Source organism: Falco peregrinus, chromosome Z (assembly GCF_023634155.1).
Source record: "Falco peregrinus isolate bFalPer1 chromosome Z, bFalPer1.pri, whole genome shotgun sequence".
NCBI classification, from domain to species: Eukaryota; Metazoa; Chordata; class Aves; order Falconiformes; family Falconidae; genus Falco; species Falco peregrinus.
In genome coordinates, this window is record NC_073739.1 from 45,053,064 (window position 1) to 45,061,392 (window position 8,329).

Sequence of the window (8,329 nt, forward strand, 5' to 3'; positions counted from 1 at the left end):
AAACTGCTCTGAATAACCCATGATAGCAAGACACCACTGCAGGTGGACTCCATCCTATAGTAGAAGAGGCTGCCCCAAAATCTAAACCTCCAGCACTGCTGACCATGGAAGCTGTGGGTGCTGACACCCCGTGGCCAGATTGTCTTTACATGACGATCTGAAAGTGCCACCTGAAGTCCAAGTAGCACGAACCCAGAGAAGCTTGATGCCACCCACCCCAGCCCGTCTCTGCCACACCACAGGAAAGCCATGGGCAAACCAAAAAAAGCAAACAACTTCTGACCACTGCCAAGGAGGCAGGAAGCCAGAAAGGCTGAGATAAAGGTTTAAAGATGTTGCAGCTGCAAGGTCTTTCCATAACTACTCTCAAACAATTAGCAGGAGAAGATGTGCCAGTGCAAAAATCCAGGAGCTCCAACTAGCAGCTGCCTCAGCCCTCAGCCCTGCTCCTCCACGTCTGCACCTCAACGAGCAGGGCTGGCCAGGCCCCATCACAGGGCTGGCAGCCATCCGAGCAGCCCACCACCAGCCAAGACTAGAAATGTTGGTCAGCAACAAGTTCTCCACTGCCTTCTTAGTACATGCTGGAACACAAAGCTCTATCATTCATAAGGACAGATATGAAGGAAGAATCTCCCTTAAATGAAGCAAAGACTCAGTAATGGGAGCAAATGGCAAAACAGTCACATATCCTGTGGTTAAAACTAAATTACTTTTATTTATAATGCCAAATATCAGAATGGTGAAACCTCAGGTCCTGTTAGATATCATGATTATCCTGGGGATGGACATCCTTTGAGGTCAGATGTGGACAGACAGCTAGGGAAAATGTGAAACTGGGTCACCACCCGAGCACCTTAATATGAACCAAAAGGAAGCTCACATATTTGCTCCATCTCCATTGCTGTCTGAAAGCAAACCAATACATATCCCACAATGCAGGTTACCAGTAGTATCTGTCTTGTGTCTGAACTGATCCAGCAACTAGAATGATGGGGAAAATAACAGAAAAGGGATGTTCACCAAATGATAGTCTGGTGAGGCCAGTCAGGAAACCTCATGGTACTTGGCAATTACTTACTGATTACTAAGCAAGATGTTAACCATTAACAATTAGTATAAAAGGGCAAGGATGTAATTACAAAACACCTCTCAACTTCAGGGATAGAAGCCTCAGACAGGAAAAGTCAAGGTCCTAGTCAAGAAGTAGTGTTTGTAAGAACTGGGTATGTAGGAGGAAGAAAAACATAATTCCTCAACAGGTTTTGAATGAGATTCAGCACCTGGCTCCACCTAACAATAAAACAGAATCAGGAGCAGCAGTAGGTACTCCAGGTTTCTGGTGTTGCAGCACAAACTAGTAGGCTGCAATAAGGCTTTTACTGTACTGTCCATGCTGTTTCTCTCCTTCCTCCAGAGGCCAGACCACACTACTCCTCCTCTGCCCAACCACCTGTCCCACCCTCCTCAGGGCTATTTAACCACTTAGCAGGAACGAGATACAGCTGCACATCGTCCATGTCAATCAACCCACTGGCTTCGAGGCAAGGCCACAGCTGCATGTTATCAATGCTAATCAACCCACTGCCTCCATTTCTCTACAAGGTAGAGCAGTAGGTACTCTGCATTTTTGGTGCTCTCATATTCCGGGATTTAGTATATTACCCAGATCCTTACATGTTATTTTAAAGCAAAATACCTATTGGCAATGGCTTCTAAAACATCAGGAAAGCCCTACACATGCAAAAAGATGATCAGTCTGTAGGACCCTTCTCACACCCTTCTCACCCCTTTCTACTGGGGTGTTCAGAGCAAAGCTGCACTGTGTTTCTGTAAGTGTTTGTTTAATTGTTGTGGGTTTTTTTCTCAACACCAGAATCTGTAATTTAAAGTTTCTTAACTGACCATAAAATAAATTAAGTAAAATTCACTGACTTAAAACTTTTTTGTTCCCTGTGACACCAATCATTTAACTAAAATTAATACAGTCCAAAATGCCTCTGAGGAGCAGTTAGGAAGGTGTCTGCACAATGGTTAGGACTTAAGGGGAGTTCAAATCTGTTCTAACATGCAGGCAAATGGGCATGGTCTGTAGCACGTACTCAAGCTAAATAAATAGTAAGCATACTCATGCCAGTTTTGCTAAACTGTGACTTGATGCATGATCTACAGCCAACAATATCCTAACCTGAGGAAAGGATAGGTGTTGCACAAATCTGGCAAATAGATTACACAGGCATTTGTGGAGAACTAACAAGGGATTGAACATGTGCATCCATCTCGAGATGCCACAGCACCACCCTCTGTAATAGGATTAAATTAGCAGTTTGCTACACTCCCATTGTCTCAAGAAATACAATCTAGTAATGAATTACATTTTAAAAATCAAGAAATACATGAATAGATGTATTCATAAATGCATGAATAGAAGATGTGTATGATAGACTCTCCATCTACCGTGTCAATCACAGAGTAAAGGTTTGTAGAAAGACAGAATGGTCTGTTAATGAAATAAAAAAATTATAATAAAAATCTCCCAAGTGGGGAAAATTCTTGTGGACAATTTCATGCCACCTGAATGATCACCAAACACTCAGAGAAAGAGTCCTTAGTCATGCATTTGAGTTGTCAATAACCTATCCAACCCCACAACACCAACTGCATTATACCTGGAGGTCAAGAGATTAAATGGTAGATGTCCACCCTGCGCTAGGAACCCACCGGATTACCTGGTTGTGTAACCAGGGAAAGAGAGTGTGGAAAGCTTTGAAGAAATGTAAAGGGGAAGAATTAATAAGAGCTGAGGCTTGGATAACCTTCAAGACTAAGATTTGTTTTCTATCATTTCAGGAATCAATATAGCATGGCAGACAGAAAAAAGGTCAAAATAGGAAGGGGAATGCCGATATGACATACTAGCAGACACTCTCACAGCATACCCACCATCCCTTCCTCCTCCTGTATTTGTTTCAAATTTTCTGGGACTTCTTCCTTTGTTAACAGGGAAAGTCACATCTAAACCTTCAACTGATGTTTCACCTATTACTGAGACCCAAGACCAACAGACAATTGCACCCTGACCCCATGCCCTGAATATATCCTAAAGTACTATCAAGAAGAGACTTCTAATCTCATAGCCTAAATGCATTTGATAGAAAAATAAAGATGATATCAGACATCCCGATGGTGTGTTCTGGTGCATCTGCATTAATACAAGTGATTGGCCTGGACCCTCTCCATGGGGAAAATAATACCACAGTATCCACCTACCAGATACATCAGGAAACATTGTCTTCTACTATCAAATCTCTGCCTGACTTGGAACCAGTTAGTGTCTAATTTTAAAAGGTGAGAAATGTTACAGAATTTTTAACAGATAAATCCAAATTATTTTCATCTGGGACATATATTTGTTATATAATGGGGGAACTACAAATAGCTTTTGATCTGTTTTTACATGCTGCAACTGGAACCCCACTTGTGGAACAGGCCACCAGCTCATACCTGTCTGGAATCTTTTGAGTGGTTTCTCTAAGGATCTTGATAAAATCCTCATTCTGATGTTAAGTCAAGGCCAGAGATTCTGGTACAGAAATTGAGGATGCTCATAATTCTGAATTTCTGCAAACCCCGCAGCTAGTAAAACCCCTCCTTCAGGAACGGGAAAATCATCCCCCAAATCTTTTGTACTCTTTCTCTCAATTTAGAGTGACGTGTAATCACTGTATTGGAAACAAACATAACAAAAATACACCCATAGTACAAATTCAATTTTACTGGCTTAAGAAAATTCAGTCCCATTGCTACCTTGAGGGCAGGTCAGGGAACTGTTGGAACTCTTTGGGGATCAGTATGAACAGCTGGAGCAGCCCTGAATGCTGCAGATCTTGAAGTTGTCTGGCATAAGTTAACTGGGCTATGATAATTTAGCAGCCATATAAATTAGCAAGCCGTATAAAGACAAGTGACCAGTAAAGTTGTTTAACATGAAAATCATGTTAAAACTCTCCGAGTAACTCTTCAGCCTTGCAACAAACTCAAAACATTGGAGCAGCTGTAACAAACAGCACTGACTATCATCGCATGTACTGTAATATAATTTTTTGCTGTTTTGCAGTATGATTGATCAGTATTAATGCTTAAAACTGAAAGCTCTGCAGTTCCACCAAATTCATATTCTGAATGGTGTTCTGAATGTTAACCCCTATTTACCAACATTGTTTTATCCAATATAACTTATCCCTATTGTGGGGATATCTGCACACACTCTGTACCCCAAGATGAATCAGTATACCCTTTTTATGAGTGTCTACTGGTACCCTTAGTCTTGAGAAACTGCTTTTTGTCTCTTCAGAATTTGGCTCATTGGCTAATTAAAGGACATTTGTCCTGGATCACTGACATAAATGACAACATAATTGAGACAACTTTCTAGATTCCTGTCATTTACACCCCAACATTGTGGGAAGTATATATAGGATACTCTTGTTGCTGGATGTATGTAGCTGCTGCCACAGGACCCCAGACTAGGGATAGCTCAAAGTAACATCCCTGAAAAGCTTTAAGTAGCACCAGGTCTCCCAGATCAGCTGTTACACTCTAGATTCTGTGCCTGTCAGAATGGCTATTACTAGCTATTGTAGACGTCAGAAAGGACCTTCATTTTTCAGCTGATGTTAACATGAATCAAGAAACCAAATGCAATATATTGCCTTCCACAATACTCTAAATTAAATTTGCAACCAAGTCAGTTAATCGCTTTTTAGAATTTTCTTTCGAAATCATCAGTTTAAAAAGAACAGATCATCATCTTTTAATTATCTTTGCAGAGAAGTTATTTTACTGCAATATATTTAACTTTACCTTGAAGTTTTATAAGCAACCACAGTGATTTCCAGACATTTCTAGACCAGCACCTATATAATCTAATATAAGCTGTATCTTATTTTCCTCAGTTACTGCAACATATACTTACTAAAAGAAAGTAAAATCATGGTTTTTAGGTCTTTGGATGGAGCCTAGACATTATGGAATTACTTTTTACACCAACTATAATTCATTAGAATACACAGCTGAAACTGCTGCAAAACTCTTGGATGGGATAAAGTGCCATAGGTTTGTCTATTAGGAAATAAACCAATCTCTTACCAGAAGTAACAACCATACAGGGCAGGATTTAGCTCCCACTGAACAAGCCTTTTAGATTTTTTTTCTATTGAATGTTTTTGTGGAATGAGGGAATACTTTACACACTGAAGTGTCTAAAATGGTGCTGAAACACACCTAAAATAAAGATGTGTCATTACGGACTTACACCAAAAACCCCTGACTTGATTGAGGAAAAATCCCTGCATCCACACAGTTTGTATTTCTGCTTCTGAGTCTTCTTCATAAGAATTATCTCAGGAGGCAACACAAATTTCTATAGGTAGTAGCTGCAGGTAAGCAATGGCAGAGTGCACAAATACACAAATGTTAAGTCACATAGAAAAGAGGAACATTTAAGGAAGTTAATGATCCAGCAATGCAATAACCTGACTAGTAGCAAGGTGGAGATAGAGTGAAGCAGTATGGCAAAACAAAGTCAAGTTTTCTGAAGTCACAGATTTCATATTTTGAAGAATTTACTATGTTCCAGTTCATTGTCTGACCTTTCTCATCCCTTTAATGTTGTTAAACTTCTGATACTTTAGAGCAACTGGTGAGATTGTCTATGAAAATGAGAAATAAGTATATATATTCTGAAAGGGTTTAGAATTTCTAATTTAGACTTTGACTACGTGAAAGGATAGTAAGTATGAACAGAAACTAAATAGTTCTTGCAAGAGTCTTTTATTCTGATTCCCATAATAATATTTACTGCAACACTTGTAAAGGTGTTACTGCTTTTCCCTTGCTGAGCACAACTGGGTTGATGGACCAATAGGATCTTACTAGAAAGTTTCTGCACTGCACTCCATTCCCTGGAATTAAACAGGGCTGAAATCCCCTGGTAAAATTTCAGCCTACATGCATCTTTGGAAAGTAATGAAACTTAACTACATGAAATGTCATTGTTATTATATGGCAACAGTGAACATACGCACATCAGACAGCACAAGAAAAATAGGATAGGAGAACTGCTGCCCTAGGCTCATAGGGAGAAAAGTTTGACCCCATTAAAGATAAATCACAAATGATAATTGTTAGCTAATACAAAACACCATAAAATAGGACAATAAAAAGATCCTTTTTTGTCTTCAACATTTTATGGGGCATAAGGAAAGCAACCTGTAGGGGTCATTCCAAGACCAAAGTCTACTGTGTGCTAGCAGAAATTTCCATGGGGACCCAAAGGTAGTCAAAGGAGGATACATGAGCATCATTGTATAAATTCTCCACACCCTGCAGAATACCAAAACATTATTCCAGAGTTCAGTCACCCTGATACTTCAAGAAGAGTGCAAGCTGAACTTTTCTCCCTTTGGACTCCACTGTTAGACTGTAAAGGAGTAGTACTTTTTCTGTGTGACAAAGTCTTCTGAGGTGAGGGAACCAACACCTCTCCCTTAAAACTTCTCTGAGGAAAATAAAGCCACAGTACAAGAGTTTAATATGGGATGGATTCCAAACTCATAACCAATCCCATGAACCACTTCTCTGTAGGGGAAGAAAAGAAAAGAAAAAGAAATCCCAAATTATTTTCTCTCACTCCTACATCAAAGAAAGCAAACAGGTGAACTTCATGCACAACACAGTCTAGTACATCACACACACTACAAATCTATCTGGAAGTCTATTGCCTGATGTTTGTAGAGACAGTCAGAAGCAAGCAAGTAAGGCATAGCAGCTTGACCAGGGAACAGTGTATTTCAACAGATACTTCTCTCCAGATTTCCAGAGATAATTACAGACACTAGAGTGCACTGAAGATTCTTCTGGAAATTATGAAAAGTAAATAAATGCATATTTGTCTACTACTTCTGACTGGAATAAAAGGCAGAGCCACATACTGGATAGCAGGAGAAAAGTAAAAAAAAAGAACTGTACAATTACCCACTGAGAACTGCCCATGAACTGAATGGCAGAAGGATCCTGGGTGCCGGGAAATCACAGGGAAGAGCTGATGATGGTGACTATCTCTTGTTTTAGCTTATTGGACAGCTGAACTGTTAGCTGTATGCTCATGTAGGCAGTATGTAACCATTTCAGAGTTAGGTCATAGTACTGAAGTTCAAATGGAACCACATCTAAGAACATACAGCAGGAACACAAAAGCTTTAATGCCAAAAAACTCTCTCCAGCTGAATGTAAAAAGACTTAATGAAAGCAATTCATAGTGAGCAGCACAAGTTTCCTCATCTGAGATGCATCTATTCTTTTGTTCCAACAAGGAAATTCTACCTTCTCTACTCTTCTTCTCCTATTATATGAAAAAAAATATTACATGATCGGTTCAAGATTTTCTACCCTGTCTAGCAGAATAAGGGATAAAAAGAAGGATTGTGCTACCAAAAAAACCTGAAAGGCCCTTGCCCCTTTCTGCTTTCTGTTGTTCCCCGATGATGGCCATTCAGTTTCATGCAGAATTATTGAAACTTGACCAATCTGGTCAAAACCAATCTTTGTTGTGGCTTTTCTCTGGGTTCTGTGACATAGTCACCTGCTCCACAGTCTCACCCTCCTGTACACAGTCCAATGGAGGCTTTAGCTCATCTGGGTGGAGGCACAGGGACGTATTGTTTATTCTTTCTTTGAGCAGCAAATCTGTCCAGTCCCATTTTTCTCCTGCAACCAGCAGAGGTGGCTCTTACTCTGCTAGCATGGAGTCCATCACTGGCACAGCTTAATAAACCCCTGCAATGCTGTTTTCAGATGCTTTCATTATTTCGATAGCGAACAGGAGATGGTGCCAGACCAGAAATTCTATCAAAGTCTTTTCCATTGTGATGAGTTAGTCCTATATGTAGCTCTTAATGACTGCATTCAGCATGATGGTTGTGTCTTATGTTCTTCTAAATATGTGTATTCAATGTCTATTCAGAATTCTGTGTGCCCAGCTGGGGTAGAGCAATAAGTTGTTCTCCAGGTCTGGAAGAAGCAGCTGGGCAGCCTGGCTGAAATACGGCCTTCCAGCGTACCAGCACTGTGGCCTCTGCTCGCCATGACCACAAGAGGATACTGGTTACTTAGTGGAGACTTTTTCTTTTGGAAATACTATGTCCAGTTCTGGAAAGGGAAATCTGCTGCCCTGATGAACTATGAGCTGAGAACTGAAAAGACACGATGAAGCTAAGCAGGTTGCATGAAATCTCTGAGGGAGCTGATCAAATCAGCTTCCTTAACAGTG